General features: G+C 39.5%; 1 protein-coding gene across 2 annotated transcripts in view; it reads right to left on the bottom strand.

Annotated features, from left to right (window-relative positions):
• POU6F2 (POU class 6 homeobox 2) overlaps window positions 1–22,270 on the bottom strand; it is a gene marked incomplete at both ends in the record, with an annotated part of 471,443 nt that overhangs the window by 233,590 nt on the left and 215,583 nt on the right. The gene's annotated exons all lie outside the window — the stretch shown is intronic.

Genomic DNA, 22,270 nt, shown 5'->3' with positions numbered 1-22,270 from the left:
GGATTAAAGACCTAAATGTAAGGCCAGAAACTATCAAACTCCTAGAGGAAAACATAGGTAGAACACTCTATGACATAAATCACAGCAAGATCCTTTTGGACCCACCTCCTAGAGAAATGGAAATAAAAACAAAGATAAACAAATGGGACCTAATGAAACTTCAAAGCTTTTGCACAGCAAAGGAAACCATAAACAAGACCAAAAGACAACCCTCAGAATGGGAGAAAATATTTGCAAATGAAGCAACTGACAAAGGATTAATCTCCAAAATTTATAAACAGCTCATGCAGCTCAATAGCAAAAAAACAAACAACCCAATCCAAAAATGGGCAGAAGACTTAAATAGGCATTTCTCCAAAGAAGATATACAGACTGCCAACAAACACATGAAAGAATGCTCAACATCATTAATCATTAGAGAAATGCAAATCAAAACTACAATGAGATATCATCTCACACCAGTCAGAATGGCCATCATCAAGAAATCTAGAAACAATAAATGCTGGAGAGGGTGTGGAGAAAAGGGAACACTCTTGCACTGCTGGTGGGAATGTGAATTGGTACAGCCACTATGGAGAACAGTATGGAGGTTCCTTAAAAAACTAAAAATAGAACTACCATATGACCCAGCAATCCCACTACTAGGCATATACCCTGAGAAAACCATAATTCAAAAAGAGACATGTACCAAAATGTTCATTGCAGCTCTATTCACAATAGCCCGGAGCTGGAAACAACCTAAGTGTCCATCATCGGATGAATGGATAAAGAAGATGTGGCACATATATACAATGGAATATTACTCAGCCATAAAAAGAAACGAAACTGAGCTATTTGTAATGAGGTGGATAGACCTAGAGTCTGTCATACAGAGTGAAGTAAGTCAGAAAGAGAAAGACAAATACCGTATGCTAACACATATATATGGAATTTAAAAAAAAAAAATGTCATGAAGAACCTAGGGGTAAAACGGGAATAAAGACACAGACCTACTTGAGAATGGACTTGAGGATATGGGGAAGGGGAAGGGTAAGCTGTGACAAAGGGAAAGAGAGGCATGGACATATATACACTACCAAACGTAAGGTAGATAGATAGTGGGAAGCAGCCGCAGAGCACAGGGAGATCAGCTCGGTGCTTTGTGACCGCCTGGAGGGGTGGGATGGGGAGGGTGGGAGGGAGGGAGATGCATGAGGGAGGGGATGTGGGAACAGATGTATATGTATGACTGATTCACTTTGTTATAAAGCAGAAACTAATAAAAAAAATAAAAATAAAAAAAAATAAGAAAAAAAAGAAATATTCAGACCGAAAAGGTCATCTTTTGCTTTTGTTTTGAGAATGTAACATATCCTGATTAAAACAATAATATGTGGACTTCCGTGGTGGTGCAGTGGTTAAGAATCTGCCTGCCAATGCAGGGGACACAGGTTCAAGCCCTGGTCCGGGAAGATCCCACATGCCGCGGAGCAACTAAGCCCGCGAGCCACAACTACTGAAGTCTCCGTGCCTAGAGCCCGTGCTCCGCAACAAGAGAAGCCACTGCAATGAGAAGCCTGTGTACCGCAATGAAGAGTAGCCCCCTCTCGCCACAACTAGAGAGAAAGCCCGTGCACAGCAACGAAGACCCAACGCAGCCAAAATTAATTAATTAATTAATTAATTTTAAAAAACAATAATATGGGAGAGAGCTGGGAGATTATGGATCCTCAAATCATCATGAAACAGGTCCCTTTTGGAGTTTTAGCTCCTTAATTAAAAGTTTATTATTTTAATGGTATTCTAAATTGAATAGGTTTTTACCTTTGATAATACACCTAATGTATTCCAAGAGCGTGTGAAATTCAAAGTGGTTTAAAGTTTTTTTTTAATTCATAAATGGTATTTTTATGTGAACACAATTGAAATGTTTCAGGTGAGAAGGGCTCTTAGTTCTCACTTTTAAAATACAGTTGACAGATGATTGTAAATCTGTAAATCACATGATCACATAATATTCTGGAACATTCAGGAGGCAACAAGCAGCATGGAAGTCTGTGCCAGGTTTCAGTGGGAAAAGTGCACTTACAGACTCAGTCGCACCTACTGAGGGACTCCCAGAATTTCTGAAGAGCTGTGATGGTGACTGGGCATGTCCTTTTTCTGTATTCACTGTGGGAGTCAATGTGTCATTACAGAGATGCTGGGTGCTGATCAAGTGTTATTTGTTTTTCCAGTAGCAGTGATTTTTTTACATTTTTGGTTTGCATTTCATAAGATTGTCAGTCTTACAACCCATAAATTATATTTTCAAGTTGCTAGTTGGGATCAGGTAAGTCACTTACCCGTGGCTCTAAGATGTGTGTGCTGGGAAGAGGCCATAGGAACCCCGTGTACTCTTGTTAGCATCCTGCCCCAAGCGCCTCGTCTTCATCCCCATGAAGTGGGGTGTTTAGCCGCAGAAGGCTGGATAGGTTAGCCATTTCCATAGCTACTGATTCTCTCATTACTTTTTAAGTGAAGAAATGTGATAGCATTAGTGTTTTTTGAACTGCAAATATTCTCAGAGCAAGTCTTTTCCAGTTGGAAAAGCATTGCCTGGGAAACACAACTTTCTGCCTGGAATTTGGCCAAAAATTAATGCTATTTTATGACCCACTCATTAATCTCCTGAAAAAAGTGTGCAATATAGTTTTATGAGCATCAATGACTTTATAGTTTCCAGGGGCTTTTGTACACCGGCTCTTTCCTTTGAGGCGACCTGCCTACCTTATCCTGCATTCTGTTCTCTGCCAGAGTATAGAGCAGACTGTATATTATGAAAATGCAAAACACAAATCAAAAAAACCTTGCTGGTAAAGTGTAGCTCTGCTAACTGTAGTTATCACTTTAAACAATTCCATCTATTACATATGAAAATGCACCAGAAATATCTAGAAAACCTATTAGGAATATAGGATTGGATAGAAATGCTAATGTAGAGGATGAACTTACTTTTAAAAATATAACTTGCTTGAAGCCTTGAATGATAAAAATTTAGGCTACAGTAAAACGAGAGCTAGAGATAGCATTTACTAGAAAAGTAAACATCATACTCCAATTAATTACAGAGTAGTCCCCACCAGACCAAAGCACAAGTATGGTAGAAACATTCATGGCATTCAAAGCAGGAGCAATACCCTGGCATGGAAGAAATTCTTATGATTCAGGAAGGAGCTTAGATAGCACTCAAAGGTAGGGAAGATTTCAATATTGGGGAAAAAAATGCTATAAAGAAAAAGAGAACTATTGCTTAAGTCCTGAATCTCTTCAAAGAATACCTCCATTGAATTCCAACAGTCAGCATGTTTCACTGAGCAGGCCACCACTTGAAAATCTTCTTCAAGGAAAATTTTCATTTTATCTATAGGTAAATATTTTTTTTTGTCCAGTAAAATATTTAACTGTAATGGAAGTCAACAGCAAAAGAACATTTGCATCACAGAAACTTCTTTCCTGGTAAATATTGCTAGTGTTCACCTGTGTATATACACGTCTGTATATACCTGAAAATGTAAATCCAACCACAATTATATAAATACTGTAACTATAATATTTACCATTTTAAGCACATAAAGCAGAAATTAGGCAACTTCTAAAGTGTATACTCTCCTTAAGGTTATTTTAAAATTTGGAATTATACCTAAATGTATAATTTAGGTATAATTCCAGGAATTAGTCATTAGGTAATTAATTGATCTCTCAGGAAAAGTCATTAGGTAATTAATTGATCTCTCAAAAATGCTCCTTCAACCACAATGAGCTACCACACCTGTTAGAATGGCTATTATCAAAACACAGGAAACAAAAACAGAAAACAACAAGTATTGGAGAGTATATAGAACATTAGAACCCTGTGCTTTGTTGGTAGGAATGTAAAATGGTGCTGTCATTATGAAAAGTGGTATGGCAACTCCTCAAGCAAATAAGCACAGAATTACCATATGATCCAGCAAGACCATTTCTGGGTATATACCCCAAATAATTGAGACCAGGGGCAAACAGATTATTTGTACACTCATATTCATAGCAGCATTATTAAACAGTAGTCAAAAGGTGGAGGCAACTCACGTGTCTATCAACAGATGAATGAATAAACAGAAGGTGGAATATATATACACAACGGAATATTATTTAGCCTTAAAAAGGAAGGAAATTCTGTCAAATGTTACAACATGGATGAATCTTGCAGACATTATGCGAAGTGAAATAAACCAGTCACAAAGGGACAAATACTGTATAATTCCACTTAAATGAAATACTAGAGTAGGCAAATTCATAGAAACATAAAGTAGAATGGTGGTTGCTGGGGGCTGGGGGGGAAGGGGTAAATGGGAAGTTATTGCTTAACAGGTGTAGATTTTCAATTGTGAAAGATGAAAATTTCTAGAGATCATGGTGGTGATGATTGCACAACAATATGAATGTATTTAATGCCACTGAATTGTAAACTGAAAAAAGGATTAAAGTAGTATATTTTACCATAATAAATAAAAGACCCCCAAAAAAATGAGGGAGGGGAATGGGATCTGGGAGTGTTACAAAAAGTGCTTCAAGTGTATTTGCAATATTTGCTTAAGAAATAATACAAAGCAAGAAGGGAAAAATGTTAGAATTTGATGGAATACTGGGGTAGGAACATAGGTATTCTTTTGTTATTCACTGTACTCCTCTCTTATGGTTTAAATATTTCAAAATAAAAATACTTTTAAAAATTTTAAATGAAGAAGTTAATTCAGAATTAATTTCCACATCCTTAATAAATTATAAATTAATAAATTAAATTTTATTTTTTAATTAAAATTCAAAAATATCATGTATGCTTTTTCTGAAATTGACAGATTCCTTAACCTATTTGTGATCCCTGTTGTTTACTTATTTTCAAGACCAAAGGTTAGCTGAGTAGCCTTGGTCATCTACACAGAATTTGGTTTGTTTCATAAGAACCACAGATATACCTATTACTCAAGAATATCCCAGAGGGAATGTTAGAGCACAATATTAGATATATTTGTAATGAGGCTGTTGTTTTCTTACTAAAAATTTTCAGTAGTTCCACAAAGGATATTTGCAAATTTCTGAAAATTCCAGAAAAATATTGATTTAAATCACTACCAAATGCAACTGAATGCTTGAAATTTTAGGAATTATCTATCTGCTAAGGATTAGTTATCCAGACTTGATCTACGTAGAGAAACTGACAAAAGGAAAAGGAAGAGACTTTTCATGGCAAAATATTATTAGACTGATGTAACATAGACAAACTTCCTGCTTCCAATATGTAAAAATTATGGATAAAATATATCAAACATTTAAATATACAGGCAGAAAAGAAAATTCTCAGGCATCAGAAATCAAGAACAGTGAGATCACTAACTGACCCCTGGTTCCCTGGAGAGCAGCCATGGGTACAGGCCTGGCCAGCCTGGGGCTGATGTTTGGCCACCAACCCAGGGAGGGAATCTGAGCCCTTGGGCCCATGCAAGGAGAGCTGTTTGAACTGAGTCCTTCATAAAAATCCAGCACCCTGAAAGGGCTGCCCCAGCACTGAAAAGAGATGAGACAAACCCCATTCACTAGCCCAGGGAATTAACAAAGATGTTTGTTTCTGTTAAAGGCTCTGGGTAGGGAAAAATGTGAGAAATTGAAACCCTGGTCTGATTATATCATAGTTTAGAGTCTAAATTTATTCTGTGTACCTGGTGCAGCTATTTCCTAGCAGAGAGATCATTCGTGAAGTCTACTGGGCATTTGGCAGAATCAAGTGCAAAGCCTCTTATTAGCAATACTCAGGTATTAAACCCAAAGTTTAAAGGATTTCATAGAAAAACTCTCTGCTTAAAGTGAGTTCAAAATAAAAACAAAAATTACTTACGACGTAAGGAAATACTCTATTATGAGGAAGAGAGAGACAGCAATAATTAATTAGCTCCTCAGGCACTTAAGCTAAAAGGCAGTCTGAAGACGATTATAAAATAAGCATATTTAAAGGGATTAAAGAGAACTAAAAAAAAAAAAAAGAAACCATAAGGGAAAAAATCAAATACAACTTCTAGAAGTGAAAAATATAGACTTTAAAATGAAAAAATTACGGTTAAACATAAGATTAAACATAATTGCAGAGAGAATTTGCAAACTGGATGATAGATCTGAAGAAATCACACAAATGCAGCACAAAATATAAAGAGAGAAAATATGTGAAGGAGGTTAAGAGACATGGAAGACAGTGTACATGTAGTAGGAGTTCCTGGAGCAGAGAACTGAGAGAATCAGGGAGAATGAATAACGACTGAAATGTAAGGAATCACAAGTTCCAAGCAGAATAAATAAAAATAAATTCATACCAAGGTCTTTCATAGTAAAATTGGTGAATCCCAAGGAAAAAGAGAACATTCTTAACATCAACCATGATTAAAAAAGACATTTAATCTATGAAAGAATGACAGTTAAACTGACAATATATTCATTAACAGCAAAAATAGAGCCCAGAACATAATTTCTTCATTCACTGAAAATAATAACTGTTAACTTATAATGCTAAGTCCAGCTAAATAATAAAAATAAGACAAAAGAACCATTAAAAGCATCAGAAATCTCTGGAAGGAAGGAATGGGATACAAGACATAATGATGAGTAAAAAAAGAAAAAATTTGCGAGTGCAATGAAAGCTAAGGGAGCTTGTCAACACAACAATCTGAAGGATAACTAATGCTGGGCAATAATAAATAGAAGGTAGGAGATGATCAAGAAGTTTCGACTGTCATTTAGGAAGAAAGATGAAAATACTGATTTGGTTCTTTAAGGCAAACAGATGTTTAAAATATGTGGGTAACAACTAAAAGAATAAAAATAGATGTTTAACTTCTAATCCAGTAGGTGGGGGAAAAAAAAAACCCCGATAATGGGGATGTAATATACAGCAAACACAATACAGCCAATAATATTATAATAACTTTATATGGTGACAGATGGTAGCTAGACTTACCATGGTGATTATTTCCTAATGTATAAAAATATCAAATCATTATGTTGTATACCCGGAACTAATATAATATTGTAAGTCAATCATACGTCAATAAAAAAAGAAAAAGAAAACGTGATAAATCCATTACAATGCAAGAAACGAGAAAGATATGGTTTAAAAAACCTCACAAAATAAGATGATTGAAATAAATTCTAATATGTCCCTATCTACATGTATCAACATGGATAAATCTCAAAAGCAAAATTTGAACGAAAAAGGCAAGATAATAAAATATATCTAGAGTGTGCTACCATTATGTAAAATTTTAATACATTCAAAATAATACTATGTATTTCATGTATGTGTATGTGTATATATATATATATGTAGTAAATTTATAAATGAATGCACTGGACGGGTAGCGGTTACTTCTAGGAGGGAAAGAATGCCATGGAATGACTGGAGAGAGGAGAGGATCTTAGCATTATTTATAATGTTTCTATAATGTTCCATTTTTTTTAAGATAAAAGATCTTAAGCAAATGTGGCAAAATGTTAATAGCTGTTAATCCTAGGTCACTTTATTATATATATATATAAAATATATATTTCTTCTATATTTCAAAGTACAAAGCATAATAATTTTTGAAAAGGAAAGAGAATTTTAGATTCTGATCAATGAAAGTTGCTCATAAAAATTGTATCCTTTTTCTCTCTCTATAGATAAAAATCCCAAGCAGTTCCTAAACCACAATGAAGAATCTACAAAATATGTTCTCTCTAATTTTCGATACCAAAGAGGATCCTTTGTGATGTTCTGCCTGGGGGTACAAAATTTAATTATATGCTAATTATTTTTATTTTTAATGAACACTTCTTTTAACCCATGCCACATGTATAGAGGTTTAGAGAGAGACTCCAGGCCAGGCTAGTGTAATCCAAAATAAGTATAATTTGAGCTACAAATGTGAGCCACACATATAATTTAAAATGTTCTAGTATCCACATTAATAAAGTAAAAAGGAACAGGTGAAATTAATTCTAATAATATATTATATTTGCCCTAATACATCCAAAATATCAGTTTCAACATGTTATCAAGATAAAAATATTAATGATATGTTTGGCAATTATGTGGATTCTGCATTTACACCAAATTTATATCGATTTGGACTAGCCACGTTTCAAAGGCCCAGTAGTCATATGTGGCTCATGGCTACCATATTGAACTTTGCAGCTCTAAGTAATAAAAGTGGCTCTCATTCATTTTGCATTCACTAAGTGTCAGGCAGTACCCTAGGTATGGTACATACAGTATCATATTTAATCCTTAAAAGAACCCTATAAAATATCGGAGGCAAGCAAGTAAAAGCAAATCTCGGAAGTCAGATCACACAGCCAGCAAGCTGTAGAGGTGGAATTAAACCAGGCCCATGTGACTCCTGGCTCGCTCTGTTAATCGCTGTGCTCAAGGGTCACCTACAGACAGAGCCTTTCTCCTAATTAATCCTCCCCTGACCATTCAGCTTCTATATTCACCGATCACCTCAAATCTGACTCTTACCAGGCATTTGGATTTTCAGTTGGGTAAATGCCCCTTAACCAGACCCAGAAAGGGTGCTAAGCGCACCGGTGTCTTTTACCCATCTCCTGTCAAAGAGCTGGGAAATGGGATCTAATATTTGCTCTGACTCAGAATCACTTCCCAATGAGGTAAAATGCAGGAGAGCAGCAATTTGCAAAAGAAAGGGAACAGCGGCTATCATTCAACTCAGCACGCTGCAACCATCTTCTGTCCTTTTGTCTACATCCATTGTTCAACTACTTGACAAACTTCTATTTCTAGCCTCTCTATAAAAGTCTCCCCAGTTGGGGAAGTCATGCACCTTTCATGGTTTCATAATAAACTGGAGATGAGTACCAGTTCAGAATCAAAGGAAATAAAACTCCAGTTGCTGCAGCTGCCGGGGCTGCCTTCTGAACATGGCTTATACAATATTTCATCTGTGCTGACACCTTTCACTCTCAATTATTTGGCTGCTGTCAAAACAAATCAATCAAATTATGGCACTGTGTCTTCATGTTACCATTCCATTGTGAAGTTAGTGACATTAACTTTGAAATATATGGAAGTATAAATTTTATCTCTATTATTTATTTAATGCAACTTTCTCCCATGTGAGTTATTTTCCAAACACAGCAAACTCAAATTATCTTATGTCAAATGTTGAATATATATATGCTTTGCTAAGAATTTCTAAAATAATGGCACACAGGGGACCAGAGATGCATAAGGGTGTGTTAATGGATCTGCATATTCGTGCTAATCCTAACCTAGTGACAAATGGCAACCATCCCCAGTTCTGTTTTTTTTTTTTCTTTGCTTTTTGAGTTTGGGCTATAAACTTGGTGAGCATAGTTGATTAATATTATTTGGGAGAAGGCGACACTAAACCAAAGGAAAAGGTGAACATGGAAACAAGATGTTTTTGGAGGTTAAGTTTGCTCACAATCAGACAAAGTTTTCCAAGATAAATCATTTCCCAAAATTAAAACTACATTATCTAAACTACAGTTTTTCCCAAGCTCAGATGTCCTCTTCTTTGGCACCCGGGCTAAGCACAACATGCTGCTTCTACCGTCCTGCGGGGTGGCTACAGTAGGCAGGACCCAAAGTGCTTTAACAGGAGGAAAGGAAGGAAAAAAGACTCCAACATTTTCACTTTGAGATTTTAAGGCTACAGCTACATTTTTAAATAACAGATTTAAATCAATTGAGTAACTTTTCAGCCAAAGAGCAAACACTGTTGAAGCTTTTATGTACAAGCTCTTAAAGGAGCTTCTTTCTCCATGGGAACTTGGCATGTCTTCAGAAGATAAAAAGCAAACTGACAGATACATTTTTCTGGCTCCTCCTTGTGGCACTGTGGCTATATTAGGGGTAAACAATAATGAAAAGCGCCAACGTGAATGTGTAGATTATGTCCAATGAAAGAGGATCCGAACACAGAGAATTACAGGAGCCCCAGCCAAACCTGAAGCAGAACAATCATACATGTTGGGAACTCTTCCTTCTTTCTCTTCCAATGGCTTGAATTGTGTTCCTTCCCTCATCTCCTCTCCCCCAGAAATGTCTTCCCTTCCCGGCTTTGGTCATACTTGTTGATGGTTTCTACATAGGATCTCTAGCACCAATCCCCTTCTGAGGTTTAGATCCATGTATTTCCAACTGGCTACTGGTATCTCCATTTAAATTTTCCACAGGCAACTTAAACTAGTCACGTCAAACTCAACTAACAATCTCCCTCTCTCTCCTCTGATCCTATCACATTTCATCCATCCCCAAGTCCTACCAAACCCACCTTGTTAATGTCGCCTAAATCAGTCCTCGGCTCTTCATCACTGCTACCAGGACACTTCCTCTTCCGGATTACTGCCATAGCGTCCTTCCTAACTAGACTGGAGTGCCTACCACAGTGCCTGGTAAATTAGTAGGTCTTTGTGAAGTTGATCCATCAATCTTTGGGCATGGTTCATGGGAGGAAATGAGGTCTGGCTTTTCCCTAGAGGGAGCTGAGAAATAACAGCTGGACCCTCTTACTGGGAATCTGTCCTGAAAGCATTACACACGTAAGAGAAGACAGGACTTTTCTGGAGAGCACTAGCTCTCCATTCTCTAGACAGTGGACAGAGGGGAACGGAAGACCATCTCCCATTTCCCTATTTTCAATACCTCCCCATTCCTGGACCACACACTGCCCTCAGATACAGAAGTCCTCTTTATTTTGGTGCCAGAAGGAATTGGAACAAACAATCCCAGTTCCCTCTCATCCTTGGTAACAGAGGGAGACTGAGAAGCATTTCAAGTGGCCTTTTCCTTTTTCAGGCATCTGTGCCATTCTAGTGGCAGCCATCTTGGAAGGGCACTCTAAAGTCTGGCTTGGAATCTAATCCAGTTTGCACATCCTAGTGTAGACACATTGATAGATGCCATCAAGAACCCTGATGGATTTACATCCTTATTACATGCAAACTGAGGATCACATTACTTCCCTGCCTTCTGCTTTGAAAATAAATGCTTTGGCTTTGCTTTGACATTTATGTGGCAGCTGGAAACCATTATCCTTTGACAATGCTTTATTCCATTGACAGTATCTCTTAAATACACACTATACTAGTCATACTTCTCATTCATGTGCTTCCTGTTTAATCCATGCCCCAGTGCCTCAGTGAAGCCTGCTTCAAGGATAATGCACTGCAGAACGAGCCCTTCAGGTATTTTAAATAAAAAGTCTGAAGCCTCGGAGATATGGAGGTTTGAAAAACTGTCAAAGTAAGACACGTGGCAACAACTTTTCATAACTTCTTTATGGCGGATTTGGTATTATTGTATGGTGTGTCATGTGGGGCTCTTCTGAATAACACTGCAAATATGAATTTATGCTCTAGGTATTTTTAATATTGGACTTTGAGACAGCAAGCCATGTGCCAGAGGCTGAGAAATCACTGCATACTAAAAGGCAGAGCCCGTTCTTCTCGTGTCTGTGGCAGGTACTGCACTGCTCGTTCTGGGAGTGGTATTAGACCTCTGTTGTCATGTACATCATGCTCCTGGGGATGCAACTTTCTTCTGAGTGTGGGCATCGCTAGACTAGTGCAAAAGTAAATCACAAGGAAAGGTAGCACACGTGGCCACCTAATTGTTTTGTCCTTCTGGAAGGAAACCAGAATACTCAGTACACGTTCCCATGCCCCACCCACTCCCGGCCCACACTTTCTCCTTTGATCAATAAGATCTACACGTTTAAAGGCAACCTCATAATATTAAATACTGCTCATACATAATGAATGCATAGAGTTTCTCTGTGGTTGTATTGTTTTTAGTTTGAGAAATAATCCACTTTGAGTTGAGAGATGTTTTTTTAAAAAGATGGTCAGAAGGTCAAGACCACAGACCCAGAGACTTAACCTTGTCAATGCTTAGAGTGCTGTTTGGGGTATGACTTCAAAGCATTCTAATGCTTTGCACCTTCATGAATTCAAAGAATCCTAATTTTGAAATAATATTTACAATAGAAATTTTAAGAAAGAAAGCAATCACCCATAATCTCTCACTGTCTAGAGTCGACCAGTAGCACTTTATAGTATTTTTCTTCCCCTCTCTCTGTGAGGTGTGTATGTTTGGGCTTCTTTTAAATGACTGGGATCAAATTGTGTATGTTTTAAATCTTTATTATTTTAGTGTTAGCTTCTGCATCTGAGAAACAGAGCCATTAATGCTTTCTTTACAGGGAGAACTGGAGTCTCTCATTTTCATGAAGCTTTTTCTAGTTTTCATTCCATTAGCAGTTTTGTACTCACACACATTTTTTTTTTTTTTTTTTGCAGTACGCAGACCTCTCACTGTTGTGGCCTCTCCCGTTGCGGAGCACAGGCTCCGGACGCACAGGCTCAGCGGCCATGGCTCACGGGCCCAGCTGCTCCGCGGCATGTGGGACCTTCCCGGACCAGGGCACGAACCCGTGTCCCCTGCATCAGCAGGCGGACTCTCAACCACTGCGCCACCAGGAACGACCACACACATTTTTTAATGTTTTAAAATAAATTAGTATTTTCTTGGTATTTCATAAGCACCGCAGCATCCACCTACTTCTTCTTGTGAAAAGAATCGAGGTATATTTTACGTACAGTGCGATTCACCCTTTCTAGTCTACAGTTGTCCAAGTTTGACAAACACATAGAGTCATGTACCCACCACCATGATCAAGTTAGAGAACGGTTGCAACAGCCCCTAAATCCCCCTGCTCCTGCCACCCCCTGTCCCTGATCATCACTGATCTCCTTTCTGTCCCTATAATTTTGCCTTTCTCTGAATGTTACATCAATAGAGTTGTACTTTTATATGTGCTCATTTGCTACATTAAATAATCTCCAATTGTTCCATATATATGCTGTCTACTTTTATATTTATCATTTGAATACTACTACTTTAAGACATTGTTAATGTGCTGTGTTCTAAGCTACTACACAGATGGTCCATGTATCCTAATTGGTTCATCTAATATAGAATCTCAGTGTTGGGATCTTAAAGGTCACCTAAGTCAAATACTCACGCAATGAATCTTTAAGGCGATGGCCGCTGGACACCACAGCCCCTTGTAGTACAGTTTCCATCGCGCACTCTTCCTCCCGCCCCTCAGGAGCATCTTTATTCACACCGGCAGGGGGTTGACCAGGTGACCCGCCTGGCTCACAGGATGTGAGGGGAAGTGAAGTGTACCACTTCTGAGCCAAAGCTTTATGAGCCACTGTGGTTCTGCTAGTCTGTCTTCCTGTTGTGATGAGAAAGCCCCGTCCTAGGGAGGGGCTGCCCCTCCAGCCTGGATCCCAGAACGAAGGTGTGCAGCAGAACCGCTGCCCGCCTGCAGCCCCCATGGACGCTGAAATAAACACAAAAAATAAACCTTCCGTGCCCCTCACTGAGAGTTTGTGCCTGTTTTTTCCTCTAGCATAACCGAGGGAAAGCTAAAAGATAAATGTCCTGTCCATCAGGCTGTCGGGTATTTCTTCACTGAGAATCTGTATCATTAACTTTTCCAAGCACCTAGGATTCACTCTGGGACATGCTTCCCCCAGACATTGTACGGCTTAGTCCCCCACATCCTTTGGGGCTCTGTCTAGTGGGGGGACCAAAATTGATGATCCTGTATAAACACATCATGTCCCCACTCCTGACACCCTTCAGCCTTCCACTGCTTTACTCCCCACACAAGCACAGAAGTGCCTTTAGGGCATCTCTTTGGTTTGTTTACTGCTATATCCCAAGTCAAGATCATGTCCTAGAATGCGATGAAAGCTCAGTAAGTATTTCTTGAGTAAATGAATAAACTTAGTAAAGAAACGAAAACAAAAATAAATAAGCCCATTTCTAGTTGAGCTGGTGTGATTCTTTTTACTGGCAGATAATGGAAACTATGTCATGTGATGGGTCTCCCCTTTGATTTATCCTCTAGTTTTAAACATTTGTCTAGGTTTCTTCTTTTTCTAATAAACAGCTTTTGTCTTTCATGCTTCTTATATTACAAGCTGCTTTGAATCCCTGGAATCACACAGGCACAGCTAAGTAAACACAAACCTGTATCCATGCAAATATTGTAGCGTAACTGCATTGTTTTTAGGTACATTTGTCTCTAACATTTCAAAGCCTTAGAGACAAATGCACTTAAAGACAATGCAATTATGTACTCACTGTGCACAGGAAAGGCATACAAGACCCTCCAGTGTCACCCCTTCCTGTCCCTCCAGTCTGATTTCTTACCATCTCAGACTCCTGATCTTCACTTCAACAACAACAAAAACCAACCACAGAATTCCGTACCATCCGTGTTCCCCATTCCTCTTCTCTACACTGAATGTTCTCTGTACTTCTCTTCACTCAATGAACTACTGATTTTTTTTATTGAAATATAGTTGACTTACAATATTATTAGTTTCAGTCATACAGCATAATGGTTCAGTATTTTTGCAAATTATACTCCATTACAGGCTATTATAAGATAATGGCTATAATCCCCTGTGCTATACAGTATACCCTTGTTGCTTATCTATTTTATTTATTTTTTTAACATCTTTATTGGAGTATAATTGCTTTACAATGGTGTGTTATTTTCTGCTTTATAACAAAGTGAATCAGCTATACGTATACATATATCTCCATATCTCCTCCCTCTTGTGTCTCCCTCCCACCCTCCCTACCCCACCCCTCTAGGTGGTCACAAAGCACTGAGCTGATCTCCCTGTGCTATGCAGCTGCTTCCCACTAGCTATCTGTTTTACATTTGGTAGTGTATATATGTCCATGCCACTCTCTCACTTTGTGCCAGCTTACCTTTCCCCCTCCCCATATCCTCAAGTCCATTCTCTAGTAGGTCTGCGTCTTTATTCCCGTCTTGCCCCTAAGTTCTTCATGACCTTTTTTGTTGTTTTTTAGATTCCATATATATGTGTTAGCATACGGTATTTGTTTTTCTCTTTCTGACTTACTTCACTCTGTATGACAGACTCAAGGTCCATCCACCTCACTACAAATAACTCAATTTCATTTCTTTTTATGGCTGAGTAATATTCCATTACCCAACAATCCCACTACTGGGCATATACCCTGAGAAAACCATAATTCAAAAGAGTCGTGTACCACAATGTTCACTGCAGCTCTATTTACAGTAGCCAGGACATGGAAGCAACCTAAGTGTCCATCGACAGATGAATGGATAAAGAAGATGTGGCACATATATGCAATGGAACATTACTCAGCTTATCTATTTTATAGATAGCAGTTTGTATCTGTTAACCTCATACCTCTAGTTTGTTCCTCCCCTGCTCACTGTCCCCTTCGGTAACCACAAGTTTGTTTTCAATATCTGTGAATTTGTTTCCGTCTTGCATATACAATCATTTGTATTATTTTTTAGATTCTGCATATAAGTGGCATCATATGATATTTATCTTTCCCTGTCTTATTTCACTAAGCATAATATTCTCTAGGTCTATCCATGTTGCTGCAAATGGCATTATTTCATTCTTCTTTTGGCTCAGTAATATTCCGTGTGTGTGTGTGTGTGTGTGTGTGTGTATACACATCTTCTTCTTAATTCAATCATCTGTTGATTGGGTTGCTTCCATGTCTTGGCTATTGTAAATAGTGATGCTATAAACATTAGCGTGCATGTATCTTCACTCATCCATCCATCCATCATTCATTATTGAGTACCTATATTGAGCCAGCACTGCTCCAGTTCTTGGACCACATTGATGAACCAAACAAAGATGCCTATTACAGGGCTTGCCAGGCACAAACAATACATATTATAAGCACATTATATGCAGATAACCTCCTCTAGACCCCCAGGGCCAAGCATCACGACGCTGCGTCCACTCTCCACATGCTACAGTAGGCATGACACAAGGTGCTTAAAAAGCAAGGAAAAACAAGACAACCATTTTTGAGATTTTTAAGGTTATGCAGATGGTAATAAGTATGATGGACAAAGGAGATAAAGGAAAGCAGTTGAGGGGGGAACTGGAGTATTGGGGCTGGCACAAGGAGGGAGGGAGGTTTGATGCTTTCTGAGGACAGAGTTTCCAGAGAACAGCCTGTGCAAAGGCCCTTGGGTAGGAGTATGTTTAAAGAACACCGAGGAGGTCACGGGGCCTTCACAGAGGCCGACTGAACTGGAAGAGGGAGGTGTGGGGCTGAGAAAGTAAAATAAATTAGACTGAAGATGTCTGTCTTAGAAAAAACTTTGGCACATGGAACTGACTGGAAGCAGAAAGGTCAGAAGCATTCATGATTTCTGAGGGAACTAGATTCCCAAAGAAGCCACAAATCTTTAACTGTTGGAAACTTCAAGCAACCTTCAGCCCCCAAGCTTCCATAAGCTGTGCATGAACTGAGGAAGCCCCCAAAGAAAGGTATATTCCTCAACTTTCTCTTCAAATGTAGCCAAGAAAGATAACGGACAGAGGAGAATCTCCCCAGGGGTGTAGCCAAGGGCCAAGGTGAACCATGGCCAAGGGTGTTTTCCAAGAAACGCCCACTGGAGGACCCCTCCCTCCCCCCAGGGGAGGGGACATCTCGATGTCTGCCTCCTGGGATGTGGGAACGGCTATGGACATATTGTGGCACATCCTTACGATGGAACAATCCTAGGAAATGAAAAGAAACTACTGAAATCCACAGCGTGGATAAATCTCAAAACTATTATGCTGAGCACGAAAAGCCAGACACCAAAGAATACATACATGTGAATCGATTTATATGCAGTTCTAGAACAGACAAAACTAATTGATAATGACAGAAAGTAGATCAGGGGTTGCCTAGTTGGAGGGAGGACACTGACTACAAAGGGACACAAGGGAACATTTGGGGATAATGAACTGTTTTCTGTATTGATTGTGGTGGGTGGAGTTTGCATGGGTGCAAACAATTATTGAATTGTGCACTTAAGATCCATGTATTTATTGCATGTAAACGATACCTCCATGAAATCAACAACAACAACACAAACAAAAAGGCACTGTAATGTCTCTTGCACATGAAATTCCTAACCCCTAAAACGATCCCTACATACTTCAACCTCTACAGACTTTAATTTGGAGAGGTGGAGAAAACCAGGCCAGATTTCCTGCCACCGCTAAAGGCAGGAAAATCATCCTTGGCCTTGATTTTCCAACTTGCCTTGAACCTAATGGCTTTACCACGTTCAGGGTAAGCAGCACTTCCTAATGTATTTTTGGTCATTAATTTAAATGTTATGCTTGACTTAACTGGAATGTTCACACTTTGATATAAACCTCCTACATAGCACATTTATATTCCCCATTTACATTGCCCGCAGTGAAGAGTGGGTTATCCCGGCCTGTGCTATGGGAAAAAGCCTCTAACCTGAATCTTCTGTCCTAGAAGTTGACACACCTCTGCTGCCCCATTAAGCCCTTTGCTGTTGTTGTCTCTTGTGTGGAAGTTGTTTTTATCTACATTTTCTGCTTACATCTAAAAAAGGCCAAAAATCCAACACATTTGCATGAGTTCCATAATGAGGATTTTATCTTGCCACATCAAATAATAATCTTGTTGCCACGCTAGGACAACTGCGAATTACACGTTTAGTACAGCTATCTGTGTTTTCAAATAATAAGGAAAATGGGAGACACTGATTTAAGGGAGTTTATAACATATGTGACAGAGCAACCTTAGTCATTTTCTTTCTTTGAGGTTTATGGTCATGATCAATCTTATGTCACAGGTATGGGTTTGCTGACAGGCACCTGAAACCAAATTCTTATGAGCACAGGACAGACAAAGGTCACAGGAATGGAGGGACCCTGAGTAGTGATGGTGGGAGGTATCTGGAAGGGGAAAGGGCTTGCAAAGGCAAGACAGGAGAGAACACAAAAACTACACCTACCTCAGGTAAGGACACAGGGGGTTGAGGAGTAGGTTATTTCTAGGTCTTATCTGAGTTTAGAGCATTTCTAGGCTTGCACCCCAGCCAGGACTTCCAAAGATTTCCCTTAAAATATTAAGAACCAAGACTCCAGCTTTGGCACCTCCAAATTCAGACCACAGGAGATCCACGTCATCCTGGCTCGGCCCCACTGCGTCCCCCAGCCAAATTAAAGCTGACTGGACTTCAACATGGGCAGTCAAGCTCTAGTCCGACCAGGTAGACAGCCTAAAATGAAAAGGCTCAGCCTGACAGGAATGTGAGTTTTGGGGAGTTTGAATTTTAGATAGACGTGGAGATAGGGATAAAGACAGAGATGATGGGGAGAGATAGCAATGGAGAGTGCCTGAGAGGTTCACGAGTTGGGAAGATGCATGGACTCCAAGGAGACAGAATGGAACGTGAGTGAACCAAAATTGTGGGTTAGCTAAAAGTCAACCAACTTGGGTAGAGAAGAGTCACAGGAGGAGGCGTGGAAGAGAGGAGACAGGTTATTAGTCACCTGGGAGTGGGGACAGATGCCTGCCTGCTCAGAGGGGACAATGATGCAGCCTGCAGCCTGTGAGTTCACTGGCTGGACTCTGTTGGACTCTCTAATCCCCAAACCTCGTCCCAGGCTCCCTGAGGCTGGGCTGCAGGGCTGTTTCTAGGATTTGGAGAGATGTCTAACTCCTCACTCCCGTCTGTTTCCTTACAAGAAGACACTATAATTGAGACAGCAGTGCACGTCTCTGTCTGTCTGTCTGTCTCTCTCTGTCTCTCTCTCTCGGAAGGATCTGAAGAAAAAGGGAAAACAATCCCCAGGCTGTGCAGACGGGTTTCCTGCAGGGCAATGTGGTCTCTTTTTCAGGATGCAAAGCTTTTTCTGGATAAAATCTCAGAACAAGGGCTTCCCTGTGTTTTAATTATGCAAGGGAATACCTCTTGGTGTTGGGGATATAACTGTCCTGATAGAAGCGGACACGTTCTCAAATAAGTTATTCCTTTTGGTCATTATCGTCATTTAGAGGCCTGGGGTGGTGAGGGAGATCAGGAGAATTAGTGACGGTGCTTATCACAGTTGCATGGCTCCCGGTGACCCTAAGATGCTGGGAGTCTGGAGGACGCTGCTGGAGATAGTGGCGGAGGGCCAAATGAGTTTTGAAAAAGCTCCTTGGAGCAGGCTTTCTTAAACTTGAGTGTGCACAGGAGCCTCCTTTTAAGAACGCAGATTCTGTTCAGGGTGTCTGGGATGGAGCCTTGATGAGATGCTGATGCCGCCAGTCTGGGGACCATGCACAGAGAAGGAGACTGAGATGGGACCCCCGCTGCCTGAGCAGAGAGGAGCTGCTCTCGTGTAACGTGTCATTAGTGCTCATTAAAATACATGCAGGGATCCCGGCCTCCGAGGCTCTGAGAGCTATTCCATGTCACTTGATACGGAACGTAAACGAACCGGCTCTCAAGCCCTTTAGTAAAGAGGAAGATACTTGAAAATGTATTCCTGGGATTCCAAACCATTAAGAAACTGATATCATTTTTTTTTTCTTAGTAAATTGGTGGCTTTTGAGCTAGAAGAATGCATAGGCTGAAGGACCGGGCAGGAAAGTTGGGAAATAATCAAAGACAATTCCAGTTGGCAGACTTATTTCGTGAATAAAATCTTAATGCTTCACAATGAGGAAAAGGGGAACCATCCAGAACTAAGTGCCTCCTATGGAAACAGGTCCTACTTCAGAAGTGTTGAGCATTCAGTCTCTTCCCCTCACACTGACGAAGCAAATCTGTCTTGTAAAATCACGCGAGAAGGTGGGCTAGCTATTATCGGTGGGCAGACTTACTGGTTGTTTTAAAAGATTCTTAAAAGCCTTGGACTGAGGTTCCATTTTCATTGTCTAGAAGCAGGCCACAGAGCATTCTACCCTGCCGGTTGTATAGATTTGTGTAAGGACTCCTTCTCCGGTATTATAACCCATTTACAGGAACACCACCCTTGAAAAAGGATGAGACTCAAGGACTTCTAGGACTGGCTCAGTCTCAAAGTCAATCAGGACCCCTGAAGATGACTTTCTGGCCACCCGCCATCACCCACCATCCTGAGTCCCACTACCTTCCATGACATAACCTGGGGAGCTACACAAGCTGTAGATGCGGCCAAAGGATTGTTAAGGGCCACAGTAGGTTTCCGAAAGGTGGTGAGATCATCCTTGGGTTGTCTGCTGGCCAACAAGATGATGGATCGGCATTGTCCTTCAGGTGGCAGACACTGATCTTGGACACCTTGCAGAGATGAGACGTTTCGCTGATTCCCATCCTTACTGCCCTTGGACTTTTTGCAGGATGACCATCTCTTTCTGGTTTGTCTGGGATTTTGCTGGTTTCAACGGTGAAAATTACATGCCCCAGGAAAACCCCCAGTCCCTGGCAAACCAGGATGGCTGGTCCCTTTTCAGACTAATGAGGTCTGGGTGGTGAAGAACTTATGTGGGAAGATATGAAAGGAACAAAAAGCTGAAGGAAACTGGAAGGGAGAAATTTCCTGGACCGTAACAGTAATTTAGGAGTTGGGATTCATTCATAAGGATATCAAAGAAAAAAGGTGTTTGGAGGAAGAGCTTGAGGGTTAAGAGTAAGTAGGAAGCTTTTCCTATAACTGGCTGACTTGCAGCTGGGAGGTGTTTTCGTAATGACCTCCTGACTCGCCTCCAGCATCATTGAAATTTCAAAGATGGAGACAAAGGGAGAGATAGCCCCTTGTGCTTGTGTAGTAGACAAGAGCTTGACCATCAATTCCAATACTCTTCTGAAGATGAGGCCAATAGGGAAATTGTGTGAGAAGCACCAGGGGATAAAAAGAGCTAGTACTCTTATTGAAACTACTTAATCAGGATACCAGTATTAGGATTCATTTTCTGAAACCAAAGGTGCCAAAAAGAACCAAATTCCAAACTATAAACTAATATTAAATTTGATATATTTTTTAAAAAGAGAGAAAATTTTGATGTAAGTCCACTTTGGACCAGTCACTCATATTGAACCCTTAAAAATAACCAGGTACTAAAATCCTAAGAACACCAAACCTTAATAAAGAGATAACAAGCCTATTTTTTTTGGACTCTGTCTTTGGCATCCACTTTAACCAAGCAGGATTAATTCATGACCTAGGAGCTCTGTGAGCTTATGTTTATTTATAACATTCAATATTCCCATAAGGGCAAATGTTCCAAATGGAAGCCTGCATTTTGATAATGCCCGTTTCTTCATTAAGATTTCATCATCCACCTACATTAAAAAGCCTCTCCCTACACTTTGTTGCTTTTGTTTTCACCTTGTTTATTCCTGCCTTATTTGCTTAATCTTGAGATCCTGGCTTCCCAGGCACTCTCAGATTTGAAACTAGCAAAGTTTGTGCATTAGCGTGTCCCAGGCATGCATGATTTATGAATGGCAGGTTTCTTGGCACAATTTAATGGTATAAGAGAGACTTTGTTTTAAACATTAAAGTGAAAGTCAAGAAGTGGCAACAATGGGTAAGATATTAAAACATAGGGTGTGTTAAGAAGTTTGGGTCAAGAGTTAACCAGGTCTTACTTGGTCTATTCCTTAATCTATGGACTGACACTCTGACCATTTTAATAGGTTATAAGGAGCCCTGACTTATGACCAACTAAAAAAGTACTTTAAATTGTTATTATGAAAACTTGCCCAACCAAACTCTCACTCTGTAAAAAAAAAAAAAAAAAAAAAAAAAAAATTTAATTGCTAACATTTATATCAGTGGAGAAAACAACTTCTTTGACCAGTCCAAAATAAATGTCTTCCCTTTTTTAGGCATCCTCATCATATTCAAGCTGCTTCTCCACCATAACAGTTCTTCCTCTGACAGTCTTTTGTAAATCAGTCTATCAGTCAGTGTTACCAAATATTTTAAAGAAAAGTTAAAACCTTCGTGATATCAAGAGAACTACTCTTCCTGAGTAGAGTCCAACTCTTATTATATGCCCATGATTACATAAGATAAGAGCTCTATATATAAGTCTATTTTTCTCATTACAAAATATGACCTCAAACAACATAATTTTTGTTTAATAATTATAACTAAAATATACTTAGTAAGAAAAATAATAAGTTAATTATTCCAAATGATACCTTGTATTTGAAATGTTCCAAACACGTCACACACAAACAAGTAATGTCTAACCTTTCTTTGCAGATGGCTAAACTGAAGAACTCATGAGGTTATAATTCAGGTCCTCAAATAACATCACAATCATTTTACATCTAAGTTTTGATGTGTCATGCAA

The sequence above is a fragment of the Hyperoodon ampullatus genome (genome assembly GCF_949752795.1).
Source record: "Hyperoodon ampullatus genome assembly, chromosome: 9".
NCBI lineage: Eukaryota > Metazoa > Chordata > Mammalia > Artiodactyla > Ziphiidae > Hyperoodon > Hyperoodon ampullatus.
This window is presented reverse-complemented; position numbering and strand designations above follow the sequence as displayed.